General features: G+C 50.0%; 1 protein-coding gene across 8 annotated transcripts in view; it reads right to left on the bottom strand.

The window, feature by feature from the left end:
• The window catches only part of Traf3 (TNF receptor associated factor 3), a 93,918-nt gene extending 79,447 nt beyond the window's left edge, over positions 1 to 14,471 (bottom strand). For 5 of the 8 annotated variants that reach the window (XM_090344876.1, XM_090344884.1, XM_090344880.1 and 2 more), the window contains exons 1-3: positions 14,247 to 14,471; positions 13,258 to 13,403; positions 11,137 to 11,273 (exon numbers count right to left, since the gene is read on the bottom strand). The gene's annotated coding sequence lies outside the window, so the exon portion shown is untranslated. Of the gene's footprint in view, positions 1 to 11,136; positions 11,683 to 13,257; positions 13,404 to 14,246 lie in introns of those variants that run through there. The other 3 variants (XM_090344877.1, XM_090344879.1, XM_090344878.1) reach the window with 3 other exon arrangements.
• Between the last annotated feature and the right edge of the window lie 1,541 nt (positions 14,472 to 16,012).

The raw sequence follows: 16,012 nt of genomic DNA, 5'->3' as shown, positions 1-16,012 counted from the left end.
ACTTTACATCACTTCAGACACCTGCAGTATGAGATGCCCACATCTCAATTCCTTACCAGAGCTATTGAAGTCCTAAATTTTCCCTCCCTGTCTAAGAGCAAGCTCTCAGTGGATTCTGCTTTCTGGACTCCTGCACACAAAAAGAAGCACTCAGTGGGTTCTGCCTTTCAAATTACTTTGTGATAGGACTAGTGATGGTGGTATTCAGACTGACCTTCAGACAATTAAATCAAAAGTAGTTGTCAAGGATCTATGCGCTAAGCCAAAGAACACTCAACAACTACACAGTGAAAATACTCCCCTAAGGGCCAAAAGGAAAACTGAAAATTAATTACATTTAATTAAGGCATTTAAAATTAAATTTAATTAAGGCATTAAAAAAAAACGTATCAGTAGCCAGGCGTGGTGGCTCACACCCGTAACCCTAGCTGCTTAGGAGGCTGAAGTCTGAGGACTGAGGTTCAAAGCCAGCCTGGGCACTAAAGTCCGTGAGACTCTTATCTCAAATTAACCACTAGAAAGCAGGAAGTGGTGCTATGGCTCCAGGGGTTAGCCTTCCAGCTGAAGAGCTCAGGGACGGTGCCCAGGCTCGGAGTTCAAGTCCCATGACCGACAAAAAAGTCTCAATACAGATTTTTCTGTTCATAGCAAAGGCCAAAATCCTTCCTGGAATAGCCAAGCACTGGTGGTTCAAACCTGTAATCCTAACTACTCAGAAGTGATCTAAGGATCATGGTTCAAAATCAGGGCAGGCAAAAAAGTCTGTGAGACTCTCGTCTCCAATTATCCACAGAAAAACTGGAAGTGGAACTGTAGTTTAAGGTATAGCCTTGAGTGAAAGAGCTAAGAGATAGTACCTAGGCCCAGAGTTCAAGTCTCACAACCACCACCAACAACAACAAATAAGATGGGCCGGGAGTTTGGCCTAGTGGTAGAGTGCTTGCCTAGCATGCACAAAGACCCAGGTTCAATTCCTTGATACCCCATACATAGAAAAAAGCTGGAAGTGATGCTGAGGCTCACAAGTGGTAGTGCTCTAGCCTTGAGAAAGCCCAAGGACAGTGCTCAGGCCCTGAACTCAAGGCCAGGACTGGCAAAAAGAATAGAAAAATAGGGCCGGGAGTTTGGCCTAGTGGTTAAAGTGCTTGCCTAGCATGCACGAAGACCCGGGTTCGATTCCTTGGTACCACATATACAGGAAAAAACCGGAAGTGGTGCTGAGGCTCAAGTGGAAGAGCTCTAGCCTTGAGAAAGTCCAAGGACAGTGCTCAGGCCCTGAGCTCAAGCCCAGGACTGGCCAAAAAAAAAAAAAAAAAAAGAATAGAAAAATATACTCCATACTTTAAAAGCAGGGGACCGGGAACATTGCCTAGTGGTAGAGTGCTTGCCTCGCATGCACAAAGACCAATTCCTCGGTATCACATTCACAGAAAAAGCTGGAAGTGGTATTGTGACTGAAGTGTTAGAGCACTAGCCTTGAGAAGGCCCAAGGACAGTGCCCAGGCCCTGAGTTCAAGCCCAAGGACTGGCAAAAAAAAAAAAAAAAAAAAAAAGAGAAGCTTAGGCACACACACAATAGATACATACATGCTAAACTGGTAAGTGTTTGGTGGATATAGTCTTCTTTATTTTCATTTGTATGGTAAATTCATTTATGCTAACCTCAGTGTATTTTGACAACTCTGACACTCATCTAGACATATTACACCAAGTCCTAGTTCCTTATAAAGAAAAGAGTTTCCGCAGGAGGCTATGTTGCTTACCTAAAATCATAAAGACAGGTGCGAAAGGAGGCTGTGGCTCCTGACTCTGTGTCTCTGTCATTGGGCCTTGAAAAGAAAATGGCCACTTGCTCTTCTATCCCTCTTTTCCAACTTCTGCCCACCCAGGCACTCTCCATGTGCCTCAAATTACACAGCTAGCCAGATGCTGGCAGCTCGTACTTGTAATCCCAGATACTCAGAAGAGGATGGGATCTGAGGATCAAGCTTCAAAACCAGCCAAGTCGGAAATGTTTGTGAGAATTTATCTCCAATAAATTACTCAGAAAAAGTCAGGAGTGGTGCTGTAGCCCAAGAGCTAGCGCGCTAGCCTTGCATAAAAGCAGCTTAGGGAGAGGCCCTGAGTTCAAGCCCCAGGACTAGCAAACAAAACCAAAACCAAAACCAAACAAAAAAAGTGTCTCATCCACAGAAACGGAGCTAGACCTAAAATATGCAGAACTGAGGTCCTAATGGGGAAGCCTATCAGTCAGCTTTTCTCAGATTGAACTATGACTCATGGTTCACTCTAAAGTGGTCCTGACAAACTGGAAAGTAACTACATTAATTATCTCAAGGCAAGGCAAGACCTATTTCATAACAAAACACAGGAAGACAGGCTGACTACACGTCATCAACTGCACAAAATTGCTTATCCTTTCTTTAGCTCCCACCCTGGCCAACTGTACTGAGGCACAGAGAATCCTAAAGGGAATTAAGAACTGGAAAGTGAAGTGAAATCAAAAGAAGCAAAATACGTCAAAGACCTGAAAAGTTCTGGGATTATAAAAACAGGATAAGAAGAAGCAGGCACTCATTCAACAGATTCAAACATAACTTTATTGTGGGCAGAGACCTGAGACCATGTAGGGCAGAAGTTCCTGACTTCATTCAGGAGTCAAGGAAGGGAGGGGGGAATGGGAGGGGGAGGACCCAGGGCTCCCCAAACTCGCCTGGTGCCTGTGACTTGCCTGGGAAACACAGGTTGAGTGGATTCCCTGCAGGGCTGTCAGGACTGCTGGCTGTGTAGCTGCAAGCAAAGGTGCCCCAGGACCAGGCAGACATGATGCCCCATCAGTTCCCACCCTTGGCTTCTCTGGAGCCAAGGAGGCCAACTTCTTGTTTCATGATTTAAACCTGCTCCTTCATCCCATGACCTCATCATGTCTGCTCTGACTCACTGGAGCCAGGCTGAAAAGGGAGGGGGAAAAGAACACAAACAGGGCCAGGAGTTTGGCCAAGTCATAGAATGCTTGCCTAGCATGTGCAAAGACTCGTGTTCGATTCCTCGGTACCACACACATAGAAAAGGCTGGAAGTGGTGCTGAGGCTCAAGTGGCAGAGCTCTAGCCTTGAGAAAGTCCAAGGACAGTGCTCAGGCCCTGAGCTCAAGCCCAGGACTGGCAAAAAAAGAAAAAAAGAACAGGCGACTCCCTTGTTAGCATAACACATACACACCTCTGCACATGCAAACTATCCCTTCTATACATAAACAACCAGACACTCATTCTAACTACACTGCAAGGGATTTATTTACTAGGATGATCTAGGTGAAGAAAAGGAAATTCAGGATATGTAGGCTCACTAAAATTTCCTGAAGGAAGAGGAAGAGGAGAAGAGGAGGAAGGGAGAGGGGAAGGAGGAAAAAAGTACAAACTTGAACTCCCTAATACTCTTTGTGTATGTACTGGTCATGAGGCTTGAACTCAGGGTCTGGGCACTGCCCCGGAGCTTCTTTTGCTCAAGGCTTGCTCTATACTACTTGACGCCACAGGGCCACTTCTGGTTTTCCAGTGGTTAACTGGAGATAAGTCTCATAAGCAGGGTGCCAGTGGTTCTCGCCTGTAATTCTAGTTACTCAGAAGGCTGAGATCTGAGGATCATGGTTCAAAGCCAGCCCAGCACAAAAGTCCATGACTCTTATCCAATTAACCACTAGAAAACCAGAAGTGGTTCTGGGCCTCAAAGTGGCAGAGAGCTGAAGGGCTCAGAAACAGTACCCAGGCAGAGTTCAAGCCCCACAATGACAAAAACAAGTCTCACAGGCTTTCCCATCTAGTCTGGCTCTGAACCATGATCCTCAGATCTCAGGCTCCTGAGTAGCTAGAATTGCAGGCATGAGCAACCAGTGCCCAACCTACCAGAGACTCCAATTAACCCCCAAAAGACCACAAGTGGGGCAGTGGGTAAATAGTAGAGTGCTAGGGGCCAGGAGTTTGGCCTTGCCTAGCATGCACGAAACCCTGGTTCCGTTCCTTGGTACCACATACACAGAAAAAGCCAGAAGTGGTGCTGTGGCTCAAGTGGTAGTCTTGAGAAAGCTCAAAGACAGTGCCCAGGCTCTGAGTAGTAGATATCAATCTATATCTCGTGTGCAAAGGACATCATTAAAACAATGTCTAGCTGGGTTATGGTGGCTCATGCCTGTAATCCTAGCTACTCAGTAGACTCAGATCTGAGGACCGTGGTTCAAAGGCTGCCTGAGCATGAAAGTCCATGAGACTCTTATCTCCAATTAGCCACTAGAAAACTGGAAGTGGTGCTGTGGCTCAAGTGGCAGAGTGCTAGCCTTGAGAAAGTCCAAGGACAGTGCTCAGGCCCTGAGCTCAAGCCCAGGACTGGCCAAAAAATAAATAAATAAATAAACCCAAACTCAATGGTTGTACTAAAGTATCCTCTAAAAGAGCCAACATCATCCTTTCCCCACTAACTATGGAGAAGGCTTTTTTGCCTTTAACTTCTATTCCCCTAAGAAATTTGCAGTTATAAGTGAACTCAAGATGAATGGGCACTGGGCTCTCTACAGAGCGCCAGGCCTCAGAGACTTGTTCATCACTAATAAGCTAATGTTTGTAAAATTCTGTAAAAACATAATGACTACTATCATTATTACAGACTATCAGCTTAAATGTAAATTAAAAGAGATAAAGGGGAAAAACACATTAGTAAATCACATTAGGGACCACTACTCAGTAAGATATAAACATCTGAACCACAGGGGTAAAAGCATATATTTTTTTTAATTTCGTTTTATTTGTTTGCAGTGCTGAAGATGGAAGCCAAGCCTTGTTAGGTGTCAGACAATTATTATTTTTTTTTGTCAGTCGTGGGACTTGAACTCTGGGCTTTGGCACTGTCCCTGAGCTCTTCAGCTCAAGACTACCACCCTACCCCTGGGCCTGGGCTTTGTCCCTGAGCTCTTCAGCTCAAGGCGACTGCCCTACTCAGTGAGCCACAGTGCTACTTCCAGTTTTCTGTTGGTTAATTGGAGATAAGAGTCTCACGGACTTCTTAGTGCCCAGGCTAGCTTTGAACTGCGATCCTCAAATCTCAGCTTCCTGAGTAGCTAGGATTATAGGCGTGAGCCAGCACGTCCAGCGATGATAGACAATTCTTAATACTGAGCTACTTCCCACATCCTAACTGGATTCGCTAAAGGACACTGAATGTAATAAGGATACTTACAAGACACTAACCCAAAATATAGACAATGATGCACCGACTAGAGAAACAAGCCAATACAGATAAAGCATGTTAGAAGAAAGGGAAAGACTGAGCCAGGCTGGTAGCTCACAGCTGTAATCCTAGCTACTCAGGAGGCTGAGATCTGAGGATGGAGGTTCAGCCAGGTAGAAAAGCCCCCATGAGACTTACCTCCAATTAACCACCAGAAAACTGGTGGTTAGCCTTGAGTGAAAAAGCTCAGGTCCTGAGTTCAAGCCCCACAACCAAACAAAAAAAAAAGGAAAGACTATATGAAAAATGTCTGGAACAATACACAATTCATTTTAAAACATTATGTATGAGTTAACCAAAGGTTCAGGATCTGAACAAAATATAAAACTAGATTGTGATTCAGCATTAATTGCCCACAGAGCAGTGGTCAAGTGGGAGGGGTGTCTTAGTGGTAGAATGCTTGCCTAGCATGAACCCCTGGGCTCAAATCCTCAGTACCACAGACACAGAAAAGGCTGGCTCAAGTGGTAGAAGGCTCTCCGAGAGCAGTCACTCAGGGACAGCGCCCAGATCCTGAGCTCAAGCTCCAGGACCAGCACAAAAAAAGAATTCTCTCTGGAGTTCAGCGGGGCACTGTTCCCCTTCACCTATCTAGGAGCCGGAGTTGTTCTGACCTCAGCGAGGGGCCAGTCCCTCTCCTGTGCCTCCTCAGACTCGGGCATCTTCCGGGCTGAAGCTCTGCCAGCCCCAGCCTCCCTTCCTTCTGCTGTCGTGCTTGGACTCATCACCATGAGTTTCTCCATAGGAAACACTTCTCACTAGCCTGTGCTCCAAAGATGCAGCACCAGCACACCCAATCTCCCAGCACTCTGTTCTCTGCTTGTGGCAATTACTGCACCGGGCTCTAGCCCGTGCCTCCACTTAGCCATGACTCTGAGCTCCGAGGACATGGACCATAGCGCATCTTCTTTCTAGCTTTACAGTCAACACAGTTCCTTGGCACATGGTAAGTTCTCACAAAAACAAAGTGTGTTGATTAAATGCTGACTGAGTAGCCCTTCTCTAAAATACGGGACCAAAAGCGTTTCAGATTTGGGATTTTTTTTTTCTGAGATGATAGATTGAACTAGATAGATAAATAGGCGCTATGGAGATGGAACTCAAGTCTAAACATTCATTTTCAACATAAGCATTTACGGATGCTTCACCTACATCTGACAAACATGGCCTTAAGGTAATTTTACACTAATCTTGAGGGATTTTACCCTGTGTTTTGCCTGTGGCCTGCAATGAGGTCAGGTATAGAACGTCCATTTGTGGTGTGAGGATGGTGGTCAAAGCATGGTGGAGGTGGGGGTTTGGGGATTAGTAATAGTCAACCTGTAATCCTCAACCATAGCTAGAATTAGAAGCCAGTTTCTCTGGGATAAATTTTGGGAAGGGGGGAGGAAAAGTGGGAGTTTGAACTCATGGGAAGGGGAACTATGCTCAAGAAGTAATGTTCTCCAGGCCGGAAGTTTGGCCTAGAGGTGGAGTGCTTAGCTAGTGTGCACGAAGACAGACCTGCGTTCAATACCTCCATACCACATTCATAGAAAAAGCCAGAAGTGGTGCTATAACTCAAGTAGTAGAGCATCAGCCTTGAGAAAGCCCAAGGCCCTGAGTTCAAGCCCCAGGACAGGCAAAAAAAGAAAAAAAAGAAAAAAAACACAGTCAGTTCCTACCATGTCACTGTTACACACCAAGGCTCTGACATCCTCACTCCATTACAATTCAGTCCCCACTGCTACGAGAAATACCATCTGTCAAATGCTTTCTCGTGAACCTCACTCGTAACACAGGTGAGGCCCACTTCACAGACAGGGAAGGCCATTCAGAACCCAGGTCACTCTCTGGCAGGCAAGCAGGGCACCAGCTTGGGCCCCAACAGCACAAAGTGGGATTCCAGGGAACCCCTCAGAGGTCCAAAGACAAAGACCATGGATAAACAATGTGTCTTTTGGAGCATTAATTTTCTAGAAGACTGGTGACAGAAAATGTTTATATTAAAACAAACATCTGAGTAAGTACAGCATAAAATTTGTATTAAATTTTAGGATACAGGGCCGGGAGTTTGGCCTAGTGGTTAAAGTGCTTGCCTAGCATGCATGAAGACCCGGGTTCGATTCCTCAGTACCACAAACATAGAAAAAAGCCGGAAGTGGTGCTGAGGCTCAAGTGGTAGAGCTCTAGCCTTGAGAAAAAATTCCAAGGACAGTGCTCAGGCCCTGAGCTCAAGCCCAGGACTGGCAAAAAATAAATAAATAAATTTTAGGATACAACATCATGAGCTTGCCCTCATTCTCTTAGGGGAAGCTTACACAGAAAAGCCTCCTGAAACCTGTACATTTAATTTACCCTATAATAAGATTTCAAAGAACAGGCTCCATTAATCTAAAAGGCAGAGAATTTAATTTCTAGTAGCAAGTTATGACTTCTGGGAATTAGTGAGCAAGGAAGGGCCCAAGAGAACTAATCTCACCGTTTTTCCAGGCACCAGTGATTCCTACCTGCAATCTTAGCTAATCAGGAAGCTGAGACTGTGGTTCAGCCTAGGCAGAAGTCCACAACATTCTACCTCCAACATAACCAGCAAAAAGCCGGGACTGAGGCGGCGGCTCACACCTGTAATTCCAGCTACTCAGGAGGCTGAGGTCTGAGATCTGGCTCAAAGCCATTCCAGGGCACAAAAGTCCATTGAATTTTATCTCCAGTTAACCACCAGAAAACTGGAAGTGGTGCTGTGGCTCAAAGTGGTAGAGCACTAGCCTTGAGCTGAAGAGCTCAGGAACAAAGGGCCCAGGTGGAGTTTAAGCCCCACCACCAACTAAATAAATAAATACTCCACCACCAACTAACTAACTAACTAACTAACTAACTAAATAAATAAATAAATGTAGCTCAGTGGTGAAATTCCAGCTAAGCATGTAAGCTGAACAAATGCTGAGTTCAAATCCTAGTACTTCTCTCCCTCTCTCCCCAGCCTCTCCCCCCACCCCGCCGCCATACACACATACACACACACACACACAACCACTGTCAAATGAAGTTTCCAATTATGCAAGCCTTCTAACCTATCAGAATAAAAGGACAAGATACTGCCTTCCAGAACAGTCAAAGGAGGCCCTACAGGACCATGTGCCAAGCAGGGGAAAGGAGGAAAGAAGAAAGCCTCCTAATGGCATTAGGCATTAACCTTCCCGAGAAAGTTCATCTGAAAAACACAGGACCTGAGGGTGTGGATCAAGGAGTAGAATGTTTATCTAGCGAGTAGAAGCCCTGAGTTCAGACCCAGCGCCAATGGCTCATGCCTGTAATCCTAGCTACTAAGGAAGTTAAAATCTGAGGATCAAGCCAGCCTGACTAGAAAGTCCCTGAGACTCTTACCTCCAATTAACAGCCACAGCCTGGTACTGTGGAGGATGAGATCTGAGGATCACAGTTCAAAGCCAGCCTAGGCAGGAAAGTCCATGAGAGTCTTATCTACAATAAACTACTCAGAAAAAGCCAGAAGTGGAGCTGTGGCTCAAGTGGAGAGCTCTAGCTTTGAGCTGAAGAGCTCAGGGAAAGTGCCCAGACCCAGAGTTCAAGCCACACAAAGACCAACAACAAAAAAGGAATTTCATCATGTCACCACTACTTTCATTTTATTTATTTTTTATTATTGTAATTAATAAAAGGGTTACATGATATTTGCCAGATAGAAGGTGCATTAATTCACATATATTGATACCCTTTCACATGTCTTGGTCCCCATTACCCTCCCCTCCACACTCCCCCCACCACTACTTTCATACTATTATACTTAGTTTACCAGATTAGCTTTTCTCTCCTTAAAGAAGTCAAGTTTCTAGTAAATACGGTTTCATGATCATACTATTGAAGCAGTGTTTCAAGTAAAAAGGAAATCAGAACATCAGAACATGAGGTCCTAACATCTTCCTTAGTAGACTGACACCAGAGGAAGTTAACACCTAACTATTATAATTTTATTTTGTGCCAGTCTTGGGACCCAGGGCTTGAAAGCTGTCCCTGAGCCACACAACACCAGCACTCTACCAACTGAACCACGCTCCACTCTGGCTTGTTTTGATAGTTAATTGGATATAAAGTCTCACACAGGGGGCTGGCTTCACACCTTAATCCTCAGATCTCAGCTTCCTGAGTAGCTAGGATTACAAGCATGAGCCACTGGCACCCTGTTTTTGTTTCTTCTTCATTTTCTTTTCTTGGTACTAGGAATGGAACCTAGCGTGTTGCACTTTGCCACTGAGCTATATCCCAAATCCTTTTTTTTTTCTTTTAGCCAGTCCTGGGGCTTGAACTCACACGATCTGGGGCACTGTTACTGAACTTCTTTTTGTTCAAGGCTAGCACTCTACCACTTAAGCCACAGCGCCACTTCTGGCTTTTTCTGTGTAGTTTATTGGAGATAAGAGTCTCATGGCCTTTCCTGCCTAGGCTGGCTTTGAACTGTGATCCTCAGATCTCAGCCTCCACAGCGCCAGGCTAAGATCCATGGTGAATTCCAACCACATTTCTACTTATCTAACACAAGCCACTAATTCACATAGTGTGTCTTTCCCAGATTTTCAGAACAAGTCTTTCAGCCAAATGGTCATCTCCCCACAAGCAGAATGGTAACTTTTCAGTTTTCTTTTCTTTCTTTTTTTAAAATCAGTCCTGGGGTTTGAACTCTGGGCCTAGGCACTGTCTCTGAGCTCTTCAGCTCAAGGCTTGTACTCTACCACTTGAGCCACGGTGCCACTTCTGATTCTCTGGTGGTCATTTGGAAATAAGATTCTCATGGACTTTGGTGCCCAGGCTGGCTTTGAAGCACAGTCCTCAGATCTAAGCCTCCTGAGTAGCTAGGATGATAGCCACCAGGACCTGGCTCCTTTTTCTTCATCATTCCTACACTAGCTCCAGTCCCAGTACCTTAGACAAATTTCGGTTGGGCTCTGGAATCTGTCACGAAACCCAGGGCCAAGATGTCCCAGATTTCTGGAGATCACACCTCTAAAAACAGATGTTGTGTCTCACTCATCCTAGCATAGTAACTAGAATATTATGGGAACTCAGGGCACATTACCTGAACATTAATTAAATGAGAAAAAGATTCCCAAGTCCCAGTTAATGATCTGCTTATCTGAAGGAACAATAATGTAAGAATTCTAACTTGATGTCCCAAGCCAAGTCACCTGAATTTTGACATCCCACTAGCTGCCAGCAAATTTCCACCAAAAATTTTAAAAATAAGTATGTTAGCAACAGCATTATTTCCTTTCTAGGCTAGTTTGTCTCTCTCAGTCCTTTCCTGGAAGTTTGTGTGTGTGTGTGTGTGGTCCTGGAGCTTGAACTTAGGGACTGCACATGGTCCCTGAGCTTTTGTGCTCAAGGTTAACACTCTACTATTAAAACCACAGCTCTAGCCGGGAGTTTGGCCTAGCGGTAGAGTGCTTGCCTAGCATGCATGAAGACCCAGATTCGATTCCTTGGTACCACATACATAGAAAAAAGCCAGAAGTGGTGCTGTGGCTCAAGAGGTAGAGCTCTAGCCTTGAGAAAGTCCAATGACAGTGCTCAGGCCCTGAGCTCAAGCCCAGGACTGGCAAAAAAAAAAAAAAAACACAGCTCCACTTCTGGCTTTTCTGGTGGTTAACTGGAGAAAAGAATCTGAAGGACTTTCTTGCCCAGGCTGGCTTTGAACCATAATCCTCACCTTTGTTTCTTAAGTAGTTAGGATTATAGTATAGGCTCAAGTGCTCAACTTCCTAGAATATTTTCTGCAGAACTCAGTCAATAAAGGCTTTCCAGAATTAAATGGCATTTTGCATTTTTGTTAATCATGAATATAAATTACATACATATGTTTTCTTACATTTTTTTCTTTTCTGGTCAACTGAATTCCTCCTTCCATTAGCTACTCAGGAAGACACCACAATTCTTGCTCTAAAACACTCAGGTCTACAGTCCTCCAATCTCCTTCAACTTTGGTTTCATTCCTCCTGCATAAGACTAAGCATCAAGGGTGGGAGGAGGGAAACAGGGACAAAAACATGAGAAAGGGTATCAATGTGCAAGAAGTAATGCACCTACTACCTGACAAACGTAACTGTAACCACTCCATACATTATCCCAACAATTATAAAAATAAAAATAAAAAAAAAAAAACCAACTAAGCATCATCCCACATTCAGGCTTGGATGCCTCTCTCTAGTCACCTTCCAAATTCCCTGGCCTCACCTCCTATCTCAAATCCTTTGGCCTTGCCCTTTTTACCCACTATATTTCTCTGCTGTTTCCCACCGTATCCAAAACCAGTATCATGTTCAGATGCCAGTGGCTCATATCTGTAAGCTTATCCAGAAAGTTGAGATCTGAGGATTGTAGTTCAAAGCCACTCCAGGCAGACTCTTATCCACAATTAACCATAAAATAGCCAGAATTAAAGCTGTGGTTCAAGTGACATAGCACCAGCCCTGAGTGCAAAAGATGAGGGAGACCCTAAGATTAAGCCCCAGGACTGGCAAAAAAAAAAAAAAAAAAAAGCATGCTGTGTGTGCATAACCTTTAATTACAGCTTCTTGGCAGATAGAGACAGGATTGATGTTCAAGGATAGCCCCAACAAAGTGAGGGGCTGGCTGGGAAAGTGGCACAGTGGTAAAAGTAAGGGGCTATCTCCAAAACAAAATGCAAAAAACATGGGAATGAGAGCATGGCTCAAGTGGTAAAACGTTGTCTGTCTTGTCTACATGAAGACCTGGGTCCAATCCCTGAATTTGAAAAAATTAAAAAATATTTTTTTTCCTGTCTGAAGAATTTAAGGGACCTTGATTCTAAAGAATGGACAGTGAGAGCCTTGGTCATGAGACTTCTCTGTTAATACTGCTAGGATTGACCATTCAGAGAAATTTAGCTATTGCATAACATTTGATAGGTTAGATCATTTGCTGTTGGGAGAGGCTTGCAGGATGAGATGAGAAAACAGCTAAGAAAATGAAATGCAATTTCCTTTGTGTGCTTGAACTACCTCAGGCTTGCAACACCACACTGACAGCTTGACCTTTCTCTCTTTTGTTTTTTGTTTTGTTTCTGGTTTTTTGTTTTGTTTTTTTTTGCTGGTCCTGGGGTTTGACTCAGGGCCTGGGCACTGTCTTGGACACTCTTTACTCAAGGCTAGTGCTCTGCCACTTGAGCCACAGTGCCACTTCTGGCCTTTTCTGTACACGTGGTACAGAGCAATTGAACCCATGGCTTCATACATGCTAGATGAGCACTCTACCACTAAGCTATGCTCCCAGCCCCAGCTTTATTTTTCTTGAAATATTGCTTCAGTAGCCTAAAAAGTGATTTTAAAGGACTTGTAAGTCACTTCCATCGTTTGGCTCATTAGCATATGTAACCTGACAATACCCCTAGAAACACTGTCTTGGTTAGCACACTAGAAAAACTGTAAGGGCATCTAGAGATGTTTAGAGAAAAATTCAAACACAGGAAAAGCTGCAGCTTGGATGCTTCAGTTACATGGAAGGACTTTTTTCAAAGCACAAATAGAGTATGGAGATTTGGGTGATATTGGCAGAAGCAAGTAGCCACTATTGGTGCCTAATTCTAGTGGAATGTCTTTGCAGTCTTCTGAGTGAGGCCATCTTATTAATTCCAAAAAGAATGGACAGCATCCAAAAAATAATAATTGGTCTTTGCTCCCCTCACAGAAAAATTCACATAAATGTGAAAAAAAAAAAGCTAGCCTTCTCCTCTGCCAGCTCTGTTTTCCGGACTTCTGCAGGGCAGCTGGAACAGATGGCGTCTGGGTGAGACACCTCACATGGTAACCCTTATCTGCGATTCAGTCTGATTTTAACCAGCGGTGGAGGAGTCCAGGGTCTGCCAGGGTTTCCACCACGAGCGCCTTCTCTGGAGTTTTTCCCCTACCTTCCTGTTGCCCAGTTTTGACCCTGATAGGGCTTATTTTTGCTTTACCCAAACAATTCTCACCTTTAAAAGTCCTTCTTGCCATTCTGAATGTCACTACACAGGGAGGCGAGACACCTTTCCTCTCTTTCACATAAGGGACGGCTGTCTAGTTTTTTGCAGACATCCTGCATATAATGCAGTCTTTTTGCCAGGCCGTTTCCCAAGACCTGCAAGGCACGAGGTGATTTTTTAGCCCACCTGACGGTCCACCGGGACACCTCCTCAAAAAGGGATTTTACAGACACGGCGCATTTCCAGCGGCTTCCCCAGCGAGGGCCCACACACACGCTCAGGAAAAGGAGCATGGCTCCTCTTGAGACGTATGCGGTGAATGCAAATGAGGCCGAGCCGCCGCGGGCTCGACGCGGCCCTTATGACTCCACAGAAATGAGCGCATCGATCGCGCACCCGGCGCGCGCGGGCCCCGCCGGCTCGGCTGAGCCCGAGGCAGGCTCCGCGCACAGGCGGGCGCGGGCGGGCGCGGCCGGAGACCCCGCGCCGAGGCCGCCGCGGCCTGGCAGGCTCGTCCACGCGCGGCACCCACGTCCAGGTCGCGGCGGCCTCCCACGGAAGGTCTGACACGCGCGCACGCGCGTCCCCGCGGAGGCGCCCGCGCGCGGGGCGACGGGGGGGGGAGGCGTGGCGGGGCCCCCGCGGTGCCCCCGCCGCCCGCCCGGCCCCCGCCGCCCGCCGCCGCGGTGAGTCAGTCATTCATCCGCACAGGGATGATGACTCAGGAGAAACTTTTCAAGAAGGGCGAAAATCCCACCTCCGCGGGCGGCGCTGCGGACGCCGGACCGCGGGGGCCGAGGCGGCCGAGGCGGCCCCGAGCCCCGGGCCCCGGGCCCCGGCCGGCCCTCCGCACAAAGTTTGTAAAGTTGAGGCGAATGCCGGAGCGAGCGGGCCGGGCGGCGTGCAGACCGGGCCTGAGAGACGCCGGGCCCGCGCCGCCCCCGGCCGCCCCGCCGCCGCGCCGAGCCCGCCCGCCCGCCCGCCCGCGCGGCCCTTACCCCGCGGACCGCCCGCTCCGCCGGCTCAGGGGCGCCGGGCGCATCCTCCGCCGCCGTCCGCAGCGTCCAGCTCCCCGGGCATCCCCATGTCGGGGGGCGGGGAAGGGCCGGCGGCCGCCGCCGCCGCCGCCGCCGCCGCCGGCTGGAAAGTCCCTGCTGGGCTGCGACCCGGCTCGCGCACGCGGCGCCCGCCGCGCCGCGCCGCCTCACGCACCCTCGCGCTGGTACTTCCTCCCGCCGGCTGGAAATCCCCGCCGGCCGCCGGCGCGCGCCCGGCGCGCCCGCCGCCCGGGCCCCGCCCCGCCCCGCCGCGCGCGCGCCGCCCGCCCCGCCCCCGAGCGCGCGCCGCCGGCCGTTGCTAAGGGCCCGGGGCTCCGCGCTCGCCGTCGGCCCTAGCAACGGCCCCGGGCCCCGCCCCGCGCGCCCGGCCCCGCCCCCGCCACGGCCCCGCCCCCGCCACGGCCCCGCCTTTCCGGGTCAAACACCCTCGAAGGCCGCGTGGAGCCCCGCGTGGCAGGCGCCCCGCGTGGCAGGCGCCCGCGCCCCTGGACGCTCGCGCGGCGGCTCCCACGTGCGCGGGGGCTCCCACGCGCAGACCCCGCCCCGCTCTCTCCAGGGGCCCCGGACGTGTCGGGGGCCGTCCCCGCGCCGGGGGCGCTCTGGTCCGGGACCCCTGCGGACACGCGCGCAGGCTCGCGCGGCCCCAGCCCGCCAGCCGGCCGGGGGCCGCGGGTCAGCGGGGCAGTGGACGTGGACGTGGCCGGGAGGGCCCCGCCGGAGCCGGGCCGTGCTCGCGTTCCCCCAGTGACCCCTGCGAGCGGGGCCGGCCGCTCCCGCGTCTCCCGCGGCCTCGCGCGGTGGAAGGGTCCGCAGCCCCGGCTGCCTGGGCCCAACAGGTGCCTGCAGTGCGGCCCCCCTCCGGCACGGCTCGGCCGGCCCCCGCCACGTGGGCTGGGAGGGAGCCCGGAGGCCGTCGGGACCTGGCCCCACCGCCGGCGCCCGCCGCTCCCAGCCCCTCCATTCCACAGCGGCGCCCGCCCCCGTGCACCTGCCGCCCGGCCTGGACGTACCGGGCACTGCCCGGGCCGGGAGGGCTCCCTACGCGGGGAGGGACTGACTGGGCCGCGGGGAGGACGGTGCCGAGGCTCCGCCCCGGCCCAGACCGGCGCCTCCCGCGCTCGGCCCGGCGCTGGGGCGCTCGCTCGGGAGCGGGTCCGGCGCATCCGGTGGAGCCCCGCTCCCGATCTCTCCCGCCCCGGAGGGCGCCGCGCTGAAAACCCCGCAGAGCGGAGGAGCGGGGCGGCGGAGGGAGGAGGGAAGGAGGAGGGAGGAGGAGGGAGCAGGGCTCTGGCAGGAGGCCGCGCCGAGAAGTTGGCCCCCCACGGGGCCAGGGCTTTGGGGGCGGGCGTTCGGGCCGCCGCAGTTCCAGTGGCTGCGCAGCCGGGATGGACGGCAAGAGGAGCCAATCAGAGCGCTCTGCTCCGGGTTCCCCATGGCAACGCGTACCAACAGGCCGCCTGGGGTTCTGGACAAAGCGAAGCCTCGCAGGCCTTCCAGGACTCGTCCCCGCGCTGCGTGCGCTCTGCTGCGTGCGGCCGGGGGAGCTGCGCGCGGCCGGGGAGCTGCGTGCAGCCGGGAGCGTGACTCACCAAATGCAGCGATCCACGCCGGAGGGCGAAGGACTCCTCGGGTGGGGCGGCGTGGGGTGAGCGGGGGCTCCGGCCGCTGCGGCCTGACCGGGCCGTCTGTCCCTGAAACACGAACAC

Source organism: Megascapheus bottae, chromosome 14, assembly GCF_031878675.1.
Source record: "Megascapheus bottae isolate mThoBot1 chromosome 14, mThoBot2.hap1, whole genome shotgun sequence".
In the NCBI taxonomy this organism is placed as follows: Eukaryota; Metazoa; Chordata; class Mammalia; order Rodentia; family Geomyidae; genus Megascapheus; species Megascapheus bottae.
The sequence above is the reverse complement of the archived record's forward strand: the minus strand, read 5'-3'. Positions and strand labels throughout refer to the sequence as shown.